The sequence below is a fragment of the Herpailurus yagouaroundi genome, unplaced genomic scaffold (genome assembly GCF_014898765.1).
Source record: "Herpailurus yagouaroundi ecotype Mexico unplaced genomic scaffold, PumYag 166, whole genome shotgun sequence".
Lineage (NCBI taxonomy): Eukaryota > Metazoa > Chordata > Mammalia > Carnivora > Felidae > Herpailurus > Herpailurus yagouaroundi.
In genome coordinates this window covers 8,332,676-8,348,926 of record NW_024412407.1, presented here as the reverse complement: position 1 = coordinate 8,348,926, position 16,251 = coordinate 8,332,676, and positions in this window count along the sequence as shown.

Genomic DNA, 16,251 nt, shown 5'->3' with positions numbered 1-16,251 from the left:
ACCCTCAATTCCATAGACTTTTTAAAACTAAAATTTTCCATGTGTCAAATCCAGAAAGCCTACTTTCTTTATGGTATAAAATGTAGTCAAAAGAATCACTGTGAAGATTCTCGTTTAATCAGAGTTATGGGGGAGAAGAGGGGAAGGGATGGCTATTGATAATAATCCTAGTAGATAGGATTATAAACTCAGATTAACTTTTCCCTAGGACTTTTTCAAAGTGACAGTTTTATATATATCTTGCTCTCTGTGTAAAAGAACTTGGAATTATCTAAAATAGGGATCTGAAAATATCTTCTATGAAGCGAGGACTTTGTAGTGGGGTTTTTTCCCCTCAATGATGAAAAACTGGATAGAACCATAAACACTTCAAACAATCTGAAATCCTTGTGGGCTGGACTCATAACCAGAGTCCCCACGAGGATCTCTCTCCTCAGAGGATTCTCATGCTCTTCCTTTCTTTAGGGAATGCAATTTCTTAGGCAGGTCAGCCCCAGATGTGCTACAGTTACAGTACTGATTTTGGGGCTCAATGTTAAGAGGTCCAATGAGAATCGATAATACTACAATGCAATGGATACAGAGATTTCCTTCCAGTGTGCTTTCATATGGGTTATAACAGATGGCCTTAGCTAAGATTGGAATTCTGTGTTTTACTTCTTGGTTAAAATAATTCTTTGCCAAAACGTTTTCTTTACTAGTGTGAAAATGTCTAGCTGAATCAAAAGGATGCTGCCTGCATACAGATTTCTTATGTTGGCTGATTATTGTTTTTTTGTTTGTTTGTTTTTCTTTAGGAAGGAGAGAATATTTGAATATTTGTTTCCCTCCATTTTCATTCAGGGATTATTTTGTCATACAGGTTTCAGCATGGTTTACCCAGCCCTCACTCACTATTCATAAAGGATGAGTTTGGTCCAAGGTTTCCTGTATTTTAAAGGGTGCCTGGGTGGCTCAGTCGGTTAAGTGTCCAACTCTTGATTTCAGCTCAGGTCATGATCTCATGGTTTGTGAGATTGAGCTCCACATTGGGCTCTGTGCTGACAGTGTGGAGCCTGCTTATGATTCTCTGTCTTTCTCTGCCCCTCCTCTGTTCTCTCTCTCTCTCTGTAAGTAAATAAATAAATTTTAAAAAATGGGTTTTTTTTAATTAAGGAACCTAGTGATGGTCAGGATTCAGGGAGGGAGTGGATTTAATAGACCAGAAGAAGGACAAGAGACTGGACTCCATCTGGGGTCATTTTCAGCCAGATCAGCCAGATTGTTATTAACCTAAAGCTGGCAGCTTTTCTGTGGCCTGCACAGTATGAATATACTGAGCTCAGCCAATTCTCAACTGACTGACTCTCATGTTTCTAGGCATTCCAGCAGTGGTTCCCAGAATGTAGATTACATGGACAAGTGCAATTAAAAAAATAAAAGAAATATGGAGATAAATAGAAGACCAAAATCTTGGAATAAAAGTCAGCCCTTTAAATTTCGAATATATAAAAATTTTCACTGTATATCTTCCATTTTCTCATTTTTTTTTTCTTGACCAATGAAAATCAGATCTTGGGTCAGTACTGAGACACACAAACAGATGTGTGGAAACCTCTGTCCCTAGTCCATGGAGTAGCTTGTAACTTTTCAATCTGCAAATCCATTCCAGATGTTTAAACAGCACCTACTATGTGGGAATATGAAAGTGACAAAAGCTCTCCATTGTGAATACACTTGTGCAACTAATTACTCAGAACACTTCACCAGTAATGTCTTATTTGAGTTCACTATTCTTTCAAAAATATTTGTGCAATTATAATCACTCAAATAGCTGTTTATGGCTATTACTTCAATCACAAATCTGAATGATGCTGAGGTGAATAAAAGGCTAATGTTTAAAAGTTAAAAGTTTTTTGGGAGCGCCTGAGTGGCTCAGTCAGTTGGGCATCTGACTTCGGCTCAAGTCATGATCTCATGGTTCCTTTTGGCCCCGTGTCCTGCCTGAAATTCTCTCTCTTCCTCTCTCTTTGCCCCTCCCCGACTTGCACTCGCTCGCTCTCTCTCAAAATAAAATAAGTAAACTTTAAAAGACAATTAAGAGTGTTTTTGTATTTGAGCTGATGATTTTAAATATCTGCTTGCTGAAAAAGCAAGAAAGGGGAAGTCTGAAGAAGCATGAAGTATGAAAATGAGTATGTATATCTAAGTGAGCTCGTTTCTTTGGTGTTAAGTCTGCGTGCCTAAGAAGCTAGAATTTAGATAAATGAATTGCAGTCTTAATAGCATGCTCCTGGAAAACCAAAACTGCATTTCTCTTTTGTCAGGAATGGAAATATGCGTTGTTGCCCAATTAAGGAAAGGTTAACTGAAGGGGAAGAAGGTTTCACTCTTCTGCCCTTACTGCTCAAGGAGCTTGTTTAACAAGCTAAATGCGGAGCCGGGGTGGGGGGACTGCTTCACTCTCAGTATTATTGGGCAGTTGCCAAACACAGTTTAAAAAATAAACTGAAATAAAATTGCTCAAGCATCTAATGCCGTGGAGTACAAGATTGACGTGTTGGGGCTCGCAGTTTTAGTTACAGCCAACTAATTACCACATACGTAATTTCTAGTTATGGATAAGTGGCCATTTGCACAGCATCTAGTACTTTTCATATTATCTCACCCAGGCATCTGCAAATTAATAGGGGTAATATATTATTATGGGAAAAGATTGAATCTGACGATGATCTCAGGCACTGAAGGAACAGGCTGTCCTACAGCACATGTGAATTTTTCATGTTTCTTGGAGACTAGTGTCCTTAAACTTCCACTGGCATTAATTTTTACTGTTAAGCTTTTGCCCTTGTGGCCCTGTTTCTATGGCTCAGCAGACCACAGATCTGATGTTACAGTGTAAGTCTCCCTGTCCTCTGCCAGGAGTCTCTGCTCTGTGCACACTTTCCCAATAAGATTCTACACTGCTTTGACTCTTGACTGCATCAGTCTCTGCCAGTTACCCCTGTGAAAAGAACTCCTTCAAAGCGAGCGGTGTGTTTGGCTTTTATACAATGGTCTAGTCACAAACTGTGACAACTCTACCTTGAGTAGCCCATGTGGGAATCCAGAAGAGCTAGGGCTGCATTTGGACTCTCTTTAACTACAACATTCTTTTGGCTTTTCTTCTGGCCTCAAACATGGTATACACAGTGATTTTGTTCTTGCTGAGTAGAGTTTTCTCACTGGTTTCTGCCAAAATGTGGAATGCAAGCCCACAGATAAGATCATCACAATGATAACAGGTAACCTTTGTTACAGTTACAGGCTTACTATGTGACAGGTACTGCACTGAGCAATGTACAATGTCCCCTCTCTTCCTCACAACCACTCTGTGGAATGGCTATGATTATTCCCATTTTATGACTGAGGAAATTGAGACTGAGAAAGATTAAGGAAACCTGCCCAAAATCACATCGCTTGTATGTGGTAGAGGCCTGATCCCAGCTAAGGTCAGTCTGAGTTCAAAGCCATGTACAGTTTCTCCAAGGCAAGACATTTGTCCTTGTTCTGTGTGGGTAATTCTGGAAGAGAAGATCAGGTATCACACACACACACACACACACACACACACACACACACACGAGTCTAGGTTTGCTCCCAATCCAACATGGGATTAGTACTTGTAGAGTTGACTGAGGGAGAGTCTCCACTCTGCTTAGGGCACCAACTCTCTCCAAAAGACAGTCCTTTCCTGAAGCCTCTGCTGGTGGTGGGTGGCCCTGATACACCATTTTGTTCAGGGCAGTTCTCCACCCCAAGAATGAAGCTTTTCCCCTACCCAAACCACCTAAGGACCACTTTCCAAATGGGAGACCCAAGCCAGTTTTCTAAAAAGCAGGGTCTCATGGATGCCTCTTTGGCAACATGGAAGACATGTTTCCTGTGTTATTCTCGTTTTCTGTAGAGGTTTGATCTAAGGCTTCTTTGGAGGCAGTATTGTAGTACTGATATGTAGGCGACACTGCCTTATGAGGACAACCTCCTTTGTCAATTAACAATTCTCTTTACCAACTTGCCATATAAGATGGACCCTGCCTACCAAATTCCTCTCTGTAGTAACTAGTGTTATGCAACCCTAGATTTAATAAATTTACAAAGTATTTGACCACCTCTCCCAAAGAGAGGAAAATTTTGAGAACTCACAACTAAAACGTGATACAGAAATAGGGATGCCTGCCTGGCTCAGTTGGTAGAGCATGTAACTCTTAATCTTGGGGTTGTGAGTCAGAGCCCCACGGTGGGCATAAAGATTACTTAAATAGATAGATAGATAGATAGATAGATAGATAGATAGATAAAATACTAAATAAATAAGAATTCCAAAATGGCAAACATTTCAGTGTACTCTTCTGAAATGGTGATTAAGAGAGCTTTTCTTTCTCAAGACAACTGGGTTCTGCAGAAACAGGGTATGTTGAAAGTTTCCTATTCTCTGAAAGGGTTTTGGCATTCTGCTTGATTGCCAGAGGTAGTTGGAGTATGATTTAGATAGTGAGATAACTCAACACCAAAAATGGGTCTGTTTGGAATTATCCCAGAATCTGCTAAATTCTCTTCAGCCTCAAGGATAAGAGAAATGAACTGGGCAAAAAGAGCTTCCTTTGAATGTCTCTTTGATGAAAGCTGACTTGTTTTATTTTAGAGAAAAGCTGGAATGATAGGAATTTTAGTACATAAATTTCTTCTATTGAACTTCTCTTTAAGAAATATTCTGGAGGATCTTAAGATTATCCAATTATTTGCTAAAATAAAATTGAGTGATAGCTTTTGGAGGAACTTTCTTAGATATGACCTTATATCTGTGCTGCTCAGTCCATGGGTTGGTCTGCAAGGGAAGCATAGCCAAGGACTGCGGTTCGTGAATACATTGTCGTAAATAATGGATGATGTCACAGATGACAGGCTGCCTAGCATAATTTGATCTTGAGCTAACTGATATCTGGAGTCATATTTTAGCTTTAGTTTCTTCTGTGTTCTTGTATTTGGTGTGAAGCTGTCCACTTTCTCCAAGAGGCAATCCTTAAATTCAAAGGAAGTATTGGTCTGGAGTTAGGGGCAAGGCAATTTAAAAGTTCAACCAGAAGAAAAGAGTAATTTGTATGCCTGGTTAGTATATGGATTGGTGCTTCTACTCCTCCACTTTCTACTCCTCCACCTAATAGTAAGCAGAGCAGAATAAAATGGGTCACAGAAATTATTGAATCAAGTCAATTTCATCCGTTAAGCTCCTAACTAATCCCAAACATGGGTTCTTTTCAAAATAAATTCTTCTTTTTTATGTTTTTAAAAGTGAAATAAGAAGTGTGAAACACCAAATAAAAAATTAAACAGCCTAGACACATTAAACTAGGGCAAAATAATCCCCTTCATTTATAGCAGTGTTTCTCAAACTTCAGTATGAATCAAAATTATGTAGGGAGCTTATTGAGTGTACATGCTTCTGGCCTTACCACATGATTTAATAAGTTTGGGAAGGACTCAGGAATTTACATTTTTAAGAGACATCCAACTATTCTGATTCAGGCAACCACAGATTGTACTTTGAAAGACATTGAAATCATTCAAGAAAAGATTAATGTCTGTAGATGCTAATATAGTCCTTCAGGGAGAGAAGCTTCAGGGAGAGAAGGCTGAGCAGAGAATCTTGGGAGCAGAGATTTAGATTCCTACTCTAAACCAGCAGGATTAGATTCTTGGGAACCGTCTTTGGTTCATTCCCTCTGGATTAGATAAACCACATCCAGGAAAAAATGGGAGCAACATCAATACACACACACACACACACACACACCCCTACAATTTCTAGACTTATTAATATTTTCTACAAATATATTCTAAGGTACTTATTTCATCATTAGCAAAGTCTTTCTTTACATTGAATAAACCTTTGACCTTTCTTACTTTCTTCATATCTGGACCGTGTAGAACTCTGCAAACTCCAACCAGGACTGATAAGGGACCTCTCAGCTAACACTTCCACTTCTCCAAGCTTGTGGGGGTGTAAGGGAGCTGCTGACCTTTTTTTTTTCCTTTCTGTACACCTACTACTTTCTTTTTTTTATAAATTTGTTTAATGTTTATTTATTTTTGAAGGAGAGAGAGACAGAGTGTTAATTGGGAAGGGGCAGAGAGAGAAGGAGACAGAGAATCTGAAACAGGCTCCAGGATCTGAGCTGTCAGCACAGAGCCGGACGCGGGGCTGGAACTCATGAACCACGAGATCATGACCTGAGCTGAAGTCAGATGCTTAACTGACCGAGCCACCTAAGCGCCCCTCCTTACACCTACTTCTGCACTGATTAGACTCTCTTGTTCAGATCTGTCAGGTAGACTTCATCTATAAGCTCTGACCTGGCCCAGTTCCCGATCCCATTTTGTCTGAAATAAGCAGGATGTTAACAGATTTAGGTTCCTACTCTAAACCAGCAGGATTCGTTTTTAAATCACTTTCAATTCATTCAACAACATATGAGTGCCTACTCAGCATCTGACTGCCTACTATGTGCTAGGCATTGTTCTAAACATTTGGGATACATAGTGAACCCAGCAGAAAGATCGCTAATCTTGTAGAGTTTATATTCCAGTACAGGAGACAGACAGCAAACAACATAATTAAGGCAATAAGTGCTATGAAAAAATGAAAAAGTAGGGCAGGAGGTTCACACATGTGTGTGTATGTCTGTGTGTTTTCACATGTTTTGCATGGAGTGATGTGGGTCAGCCTTATTGAGAAATTGAGAATTGTGCAAGGATTAAAGGATGGGAGGGAGTTAAAGGATATTTGTGAGGAAAGCACTGTAGTCAGAGGGATGAGCTAGGGCAAAGACCCTATGGCAGGGGTGTGCCTGGCCTGCTCAAAGAATCGTCAGGAAGCCAGTGTCACTGGAACAGGTTGAATAAGAGGCTAATAGAAGGAGACAAAATAAGAGATAATGGTAGGGAAAGTCAAGGAAAACATCAACTGTTTTCTGCCAGTTGCTAGAAGACTGGAGTTGACATCAGCTGAGGCAGGGAGGGCTATGGGTAGGAAGGCTGACATGGAGCGAGTTTAGGGAACAGGGAGAAATCAAGAGGTTTGTTTTGGAAATGTCAGACCTCCAAGTGGAGACTTTGAGTAGGCACTCGAGTTCTTGAGCTTGGAGTTCAAGAGCAATGTAAATATGGAAATCATTAGCATATAGTTTTTATTTAAAGACATGGGACTGATTTAAATTATCAAGATAAAGATAAAGAAGAGGTTCAAATTCTGAGCTTTGGGGAATTCAAACATTAAGAGGATAAACTAAGCAAAGCAAACAGCAACAGAAAGGAAGCAATCAGAGAGATAGGACACAATGAGAAAATGTGGTATGCCAGGAGAATATTAACAGAGAGAGAGCACCATAAGCTGCTAACGGGTCAAGGTCTGAGGTCTGACCATTGTAATTAACCACATGAAGGTCATTGATAACGCTGCCGAAAGCAATTTCTGCAGAGTAATGGGGGTAAAACCTGATTGGAGGGGGTTCAAATGGAATAAAAGTAGGGTAAGTGGAGACAAATAAATCTACACAATTCTTTCTAGGAATCCTGCTACAAATGGAAAGGAAAAGAAATGAGGTAGGAGCTCATATGGGGTTAAGAGAGGTGTTGTTATCACCATTGTTTTCAAGTGGGAGAAATATAAATATGCCTATATGACTAATAAGAACGATCCAATAGAGAGAAAAGGGTTGAAAGTGTGGGTGAGACAAAGGAAAATTGCTAGAGTAACATCCTTGATTAGATGAAAGGAGTAGGAATCCCAAAGCCAGAGGGACTGGCTTTGTAAGAGAGTTCACGTAGTTCATCTATGGTAATGGGCAGGAAAGCCAAGCATGTGGGAGCTGATGCCATTTGGGCACATGAGATGGTATGAGTTTGGGGAAGTTCTCTTCTGATACTTCCATTTTCTCAGTGAAGTAGGAAATAAAACCATCTGTTAAGAATGAAGATGAGGATGAGGTTTTTGGGGTTTAAGAAAAGAAGAGAAGGTGTGAAAATGTTATCTGAGCGGGAGAATGAGTGATCTTGACATATACGGTATGATTGCCTGTAGGTGTCAGGGGCCCAGTTGTGGTTTCTGGGTATGAAGTTAAAGTACAACTTGTCAGGAGTTTGTGGTTTTTCTCCAGTCATATTTAGCTACACCGGTGTAGGCACAGAATAAGCTGATGATTGGGTTTAACCCAGGGAGAAAAGGGAAGGCACTTTCAAGAGGAGTTGATTGAAGAAAATGTAACGGAGGGACAGTTTTCAAAGGCTCCAGCAATGTCAAGGAAATCAGCAAGGGTGGTGCAGCACCTCAGAGTTAACAACAGTAGGAAGCCATTACCACCTCCAGGCTGAAAGGGCAAGAGATGAGTAGTTATCTGAACCCTGTGAGAGGTGCAGTTGCAGCAGAAGGACCTGTCAACCCAGGGATGCGGCCTTAGAGAAACACAGCCACTGCTCAACTGCAGCCTGACCTGGAGGGAGCAGAGGATTAATACCTCTTCTCCTTTTTCTCCTCCCCTTTCCTGCTGGCACCTCTCATTGGCTGAACCTAACTGGTAGCTAAAGGGTAAAGGAGCCTCGTGGACCCATCTGTAAAAGGCAGCTCTTAACAGACAGAGCAGAGTGGAGAAGGATGGAGAGTGGATCTGGAGGAGCAAACACAGCTGGACCAGAGATGTGCTTTCGCTGAATGAGTGCACTGGACTAAGAGAGGGGCAAGTGAGTCAAGCCAATATGCAAGGGAGTGATTTTAAGAGGTGGCTATGGAATTCAGATGCGTAAAGAGGGAAAGGAGGATAGCAAGGGCGTGAGGAATGGTGAGAATACAGAGGAATTGCCATCAGTGAGAGTAAAAGATAGCTGGCCTCCAGGTAATAGAAGGAGTAAAGACAGGAAGTCAAGGTAGAAGGTGGGTGGCGTTCAAAAAGGTCAAAAGTGAGATCATGGAGGTATTGCAGGTATTGACAATGAGATGGTCTGGATATTGTGCTGTGAGTGAGTGGTTAGGGTAGGGTGAAAGACGAAGTCATCAAGGGTGGGGATGTCAAGGAACTAAGAGGTCAGACCTGGGATCTGGCGTTATATTGGCCACTGGGCTCAAGAGTTACTCCCAGACCACTGCTTGGTATTATCAGATATGACAGCGAGGTCCTCCTGTTGCTCTGCCTGCTTGCTGCCTCAACCAGTGTCACCTGTTTTTGCCTAAGTACTGGTTTCTAAGTTCCAACCAGTACCCTGTTTAGTACTCTGGTCCCTTCTTGGAGACTTGCCCTGAAGTCCAGGACAGTTGACTCTGGCTCTGTTTTCTTTGGAAAGTTTCCAGGCCAATGCCCATAGTTGTCCTGACCTGGGAATCACTTCTGATTTCCTGTTATAGAGTTGCACCACTAGGAGGAACCTAGCCACTTTCTTCTTGGACTCCGTCACTTTGACAGATAGCTGATCATGACTAAAACTGGTACAACACTCTTTCCGGGCCTCCCTCACCTCCCCAAACCTTCAGAGTCAGTTTTGGCAGCTGGGTATGTTCCCTCAAGAACCTATCCTCACGCAGAACCTCTTAACCTCCCTGCCTGTTCAGAATGCTACCAGGCCATTTTATAACTTGAGTCAGAGGACTGAGTTATGAAATACTACCAAAGGGGAGGTCTATAAATGGACACAGGAAAAATGGCAGGTACTAAACACATAACAGTCTTTTTCAGAGGAATCCTAGATCCAACTCCAAATCCTCCACACCTAGAAATCTTTCTCATAAATATTTGGATCACATAACATTCCTTTAGTCCATGGCTAAAAACTAAGCACTATGTGAAACCTTTCTGGTAAAGGAAAATCATATGAGTTATATATAAAGCACGTAATATAAAGCAGAAATAGCTTACCAAATGTACTATAGATTTTCAGATCTAGAATAATAATAATGCTAAAAAGAAAAAAAATGTCAGTGATAATTTGACAATGCTGGGAATGAGGTGCTTCTAACTGACATAATAAAACAAAGCATCTGGAGTCTGCTGATAATCAGAAATAAGGACAGAAAAATACTCAGTTTAAAATAGTGACAAGGACTATAAAATTCTTAGGAATTAACTTTTTTAAAAAGGAAGGTACAGGACCTATATGAGGCAGACTAGAAAATCCTGCCGAAAGATATAAAATAAGATTCACATGAATTGGGGGATATTTTTGTTCTGGATGGGAGGGAGACTTACTATAAGAAAAATGTCTATTCTTCCCAAATAAATAAGAGTCAAGTATTGGCATTCCAGCTTGAATCCCGGTAAGTTTTTAAAAAGCTGGGCAAAATAATTTAGAGTGAAAATAGAATCTAAAAGTGACCAATAATGTTTTTATTTTTTTCTTTCTTTTTAAATATTTTTAATGTTTATTTATTTTTGAGAGAGAGAGAGTGCGCTAGAGTGAGAGCAGGGGAGGGGCAGAGAGAGAGGGAGATACAGAATCTGAAATAGGCTCCAGGCTCCAAGCCGTCAGCACAGAGCCCAAAGTGGGGCTTGAACTCACAGACTGAGAGATAATGAACTGAGCCAAAGTCAGACACTAAACCGACTGAGCCACCCAGGTGCCCCATCCAATAATGTTTTTAAAAGAAGGACTGAGGGGGCATGCCTCACTGGTTATTAAAATACAATATGAAACAACTGTGACTGTAGTTTAACACTGTATTGTGTAATTAAAATTTGCTAAGAGAGTAGAAATTAAATATTTTCAACAACAACAAAAAGATAAATATGTGAGTTGATGGTTGTGTTAATTAACTAGATGGGAGGACCCCTTGGGCAAAGTATATACGTATCAAATCATCATGTCCTACACTTTAAATATCCTACCATTTTGTCAATTACAACACAATAAAGAGGGGCACCTGGGTGGCTCAGGCGGTTAAGTGTCCCAACTCTTGGTTTGGGCTCAGGTCACGATCTCATGGTTCCTAAGATCGAGCCCTGTGTTGGGGGCTCAGCACTGACAGCACAAAACCTGCCTTCAGTTCTCTCTCCCTCTCCCTCTTTCTGTGCCCCTCCCCTAGTTGTGCTCTCTTTCTCTTGATATAAATAAACAGACATTAAAAAAAAAAAAGTACATTAAGTCAATTGAAAACCAAAAAATAAAAATTAAAAAAAGACTGTAATTCAGAAAGTTTTAGCACAGGACTACAAACATTGATAGGAAGAATAGAGTCCAGAAACAGATCCAAATACAGGAACTTCATAAAAAATGGACAAATCGTGGTTTATATAAGTGGTGCTGAGTTAATTACATATTCATCTGTAAGAAAAGTTCTAGTCCCACCTCACATACACAAATATACTACAGATGGATTAAAACCTTGAATAAATGTTGTATGGAAACCAATTTGACAATAAATTTCATATTTAAATAAAAAAAAACCTTGAATATTATAAGTAAAATGATAAACATGTTAAATGGAATTAGGAGGATATGTTTATTACTACTAAGAGAGAATTTCTTATAAAGACTATAAATATAGAAACAGGAAAACCAAAACCCATACAGTAAAGGTAGCTTTATTTGACTGTGTGAAAGCAAAAAAAAAAAAAAAAGGATTCCAGATATCATAAAGTCCCAAAACAAACATGATAGACTGGGGAAAAATTAATATTTTACAACACATGCTGTGAACAAAGCATTCCTTTGTCCCTTTTACACAAATTAATAAGAAAAAGACAAACAATCCTATTGGACAATGGATAAAGAATTTGAATAGGCATTTCATAAGAAAGGAAATGAGAATGGCAATGAATAGGGGGACCTGAGTGGCTCAGTCGGTTAAGTATATGCTTGATTTCCACACAGGTCCTGATCTCATGGTTTGTGGGATGGAGCCCTGCATTGGGATCTGTACTGACAGGTCGGACCTTGCTTGGGATTTCTCTCTCCCTCTGTCTCTGCCCCTCCCCTTGGTCATGGACCCTTTTTCAAAATGGAAAGGTAAACTTTAAAAAAAAAATAAAGAAAATGGCAATAAATATATGGGGACAATGATCAATTTCATTGGTAGTTTAGCAATTTAAAATAAAATAAAAGCAATATCCCATTTTTTGGTCATCACTTGACAAAAACTTTCAAAGTGGCACAACTTCCATTTCTAGTGAAGAGGCCGAAAAGGGGGCAGATTGTATATGATTTGTGAGTGTGTGGATTACTACTAATAGTTTAGAAAGTAATTTGGTAATTTCTATTAAAATTCAGTAACAGACCTTTTGGTCCAGCAATCTTAGCTTTGGGATTTTTATCCTAGAGAAATAATACACCAATTTATAAGGTCCTACAGTCATGGATATTTATTGTAGCATATATACTATAAAAATCTTATGTCTATCATAGGAAAAAGATTGAAAAAATACACATCCCTGGCTAATTCATACCAGGGAATGCTAATGTACCTATTCATAGAAGGAGTTTAATCTGTAGGTACTGTGTTGGAGAGATATCCAAGATCTATGGTTAAATGGGGAACAAACTAGATAATTTGCTTAGCATTTACATTATGATGTATACTATTGTGAGTTTCTGTTCCTATTTTAATTAAGTCAGTTAATCCTCACAGCAATTCTCTGGAGAGGTTCTGTTATTACTTCCATTTTACAAAGGCAAAATCAGGCATTAAGATACTAAAGTAACATGTCTGAGCTCTCAGATCTGATAAATTTGAATCCACGCAGTCTGACTTCAGAATCCGTGTGTCCAACCACCATGCTGGAAGTCATATTTTGGATGTTTAGTATATCAATCTAGTGTTCCAAAAGGATACAAACAAAGCCAGTCCTACATCTATGTACATCTGTATGAGCATAGGGAATAAAGGTGATAATTTTGGCTACCTCAAGGTGTGGGATTATGAGAAGATTATTACCCATTTAAAAATTTTGAGTTGATTTGATTTATTTTTCTTTAGAGAGAGATAAAGAGAGTGTGCACCCATAAGTGAGCATGAGCAGGGAAGGGGCAGAGGAAGAGGGAGAGAGAATCATTAACCATTTCTCTTTTTTTTTATTTTATTTTATTTTATTTTATTTTATTTTATTTTATTTTATTTTATTTTATTTTATTTTATTTTATTTTATTTTATTTTATCTTATCTTATCTTATTTATTTAGAGAAAGAAAGAGGGCACAATCTGGGAAGGGGAAGTGAGAGAGGGAGACAGAGAATCCCAAGCAGACTCTGTCCTGTCAGCACAGAACCCTGTGCGGGCCTTCAACTCCTGAATTGTGAGATCATGACCTGAGCCAAAATCAAGAATCAGACACTTGACTCAAAATCAAGAGTCATACTGAGCCACCCAGGCACCTGTCATTAACCATTTCTTAATACATCTCTGTAATGTTTGACTTGTTGCAAGGAGGGGTTTATAAGTTTTTAAAACCCTTATAAAGAAAAACATCTTAAAATTAAACTAAAAATTTTTAAAGGCTTTTAATTGCTATTTTGTACACTTGAAACTAATATAACACTGTACATTAACTAAGGGGAATTAAAATAAAAACTCAAAAAGAAAATTAAAAAAGGGAAGAAAAACAAATCTGGGAACATGATGTTGAATCCTGCATCTAATTATTCCACTTACAGAGGGAAAGTAACTTAATGTAAACCCTTTTATTTATTCATTCATTCATTCAACAAATATGTTTTGAACACCTACCCTGTTCCAGGTACTGGGGAATATAGCAGTGAAGAAAATAGACATAGACCCTGCTCTGACAGAGTTAAATTCTAGCTAGAAATATACAAATAAACAAGCTACCTAACACATTTCAGATGGAAATAAGGGTTCTAGCAACAAAAATAAAACAAAATAAGAGGTATTGGAAGTGAGGTATCAGTGAGTGCTGTAGGTAGGTGAGCTGCTGTCTGTTGTAGAATGGTCAGAGAAGGTCTTAGGGATAAGGTGGTATTTGGGAGGAGAACTGAAGGCAGTGAGGCTAACTGCCATGTGGATAACTGTGGGAATAGTGTGACAGGAGAAAGAACAGCAAGTGCAAATGCTCTGAGGTCAGTATGCTTGGTATATTCAGGGACTAAGAAGATCATTTTGGGGTGGGGGTGGTAGAGAGGAAGAGATCATGGGAAAACCATGTAAATAAAGGATTAGCTTTCTCTGTGAGTGGTATGGGAAGCCAATTGGAGGATGTCGAACAGATAATGACATGATGTGACTTACTAACCAATGATGGATATTAGTTGGTCATTTCAAATTTGAAGGTAGTACAATATTTGCCATTTGCACACACAAATGCTGCAGTGATTGTCTCCTGAGAGCATTATTTGAAAAGAGAATTTTCAAATGGCCTGGGAATGTTTTCAGGGAAGTCTGAGAGGGCAACCAGGTGGGATCCCAGAGAGCGATTAGAAATCCCACCCTCATTTGAATGGACCCTACTTGACAGAATGTGATGTCCTGTGGCTTGTTTTGTGGTTATCCCATTCAGAGAAAGAATCTTGGAAAATTGATAAGGACATTTTATTCCAGAAGGAGGATTGTTTGTTTGTTTGTTTGTTTGTTTGTCTTTCAGCAAAGGTGAGATGGCTTCACAGGACTTATCTAAGGCCTGAATTCTTCCCCCCAAAACGAAAACAAAACAAATAAAATCCCCAGGATTTTGATTTGTCAAGAAAGCTCACAACAATATGGGGGAAATGATTATTTCAAATATGTTTTACACACTGTAGGCCCAGGCAAGCTTAGTGTCTTAGGTTGGGTTCCCCAGAAGCAAATCTTGAGGCTGATTTGTGTAGAAGTTATTTACTGGGGAGTGTTCCTAAGAAGAACTACAAGAGTGGGGCTGGGAAGGGATGGAACTAAGCAAGGAAACATCTAGTATCAAGTCTGAGGGGAAACAGGCACCATGGCACAGGAGAGTTCTGCAGACAGGAGGCACACCTCCATGTTGGCCCCATCAGGGCAAGTTTGCTGCACTATTTAGCTCACACCTTAACGTCAGTGACACCTTATGTCATCATTGGTCAAGTGCTGTAGGAAGGGAGGAAATGCTAAATCCTAAGGCATACAGATCACAGAACGGACTCCACTGAAAATCTCTGAGAGAAAAGGTCCAGGATAAAGACATCATTTGACTGCCATAGGAGTCTTTGAAAACTATTAGTGGAAAGTATATCTCACTCTTTTCCTTTCATGCTCTTCCAAACCATCATGCTTCCACAGGAAAATAAACCTTTGCCTCAAACATCAACTTAGATGTTTGAAGAGTGAAAGCAAGATGCTTCTCTAGCAGAAAAGACAGGTTTTTTTTTTAACTACTTAGAAGAGCTGTCTTTTCAAAAGGTATAGACGGTATATAATACTTTCTCTGATGCCCGATATCCAAGTTCATGCAGACTTGGTTGCCAATTGCCTGACTGAGGAAAAAGGGACCCACTAGTGGTCAAGAACCTATCCTGCTCTCAGACATGCTTTGTTTGGCTGCTTATGTTTAAAAATTGGAATTGCAATATTTGTCTGCATATATCTTGCCCCCAAAGAATGTATCAATTTATTCTGTGTTCGGAGTGTTCATATTATGAATAAAAGGCTGAGAATCAAACATATAAAAGAAGCAATGCTGGTCTGGGTGGCTCAGTCGGTTAAGTGTCTGACTCTTGATTTTGGCTCAGGTCATGATCCCTCAGTCATGGGATTGAGCCCCAAGTGGTGCTCTATGCTGACAGCGTGGAGCCTGCTTGGGATTCTCTCTCTCTCTCTCTCTCTCTCTCTCTCTCTCTCTCAGCACATGTGTGTGTGTGTGTATGTGTGTGTGTGTGTGTGCACACATGCTCTCTCTCAAATAAAATTTATTTTATTTTTTATTTTTTTTTTTAGAAATCTGTTGCATTTCTTTTTTTTTTTTTTAGGGTTTTTGTTTTTTTTTTTTTTTTTTCAACATTTATTTATTTATTTTTGGGACAGAGAGAGACAGAGCATGAACGGGGCAGGGGCAGAGAGAGAGGGAGACACAGAATCGGAAACAGGCTCCAGGCTCCGAGCCATCAGCCCAGAGCCTGACGCGGGGCTCGAACTCACAGACTGCGAGATCATGACCTGGCTGAAGTCGGACGCTTAACCGACTGCGCCACCCAGGCGCCTCTCTCAAATAAATTTCTTAAAAATCCTTTAAAAAAAATAACCTATGCTAGGGGACAGTGAGTATGGCAATATAAAATATCACAACAGAGATA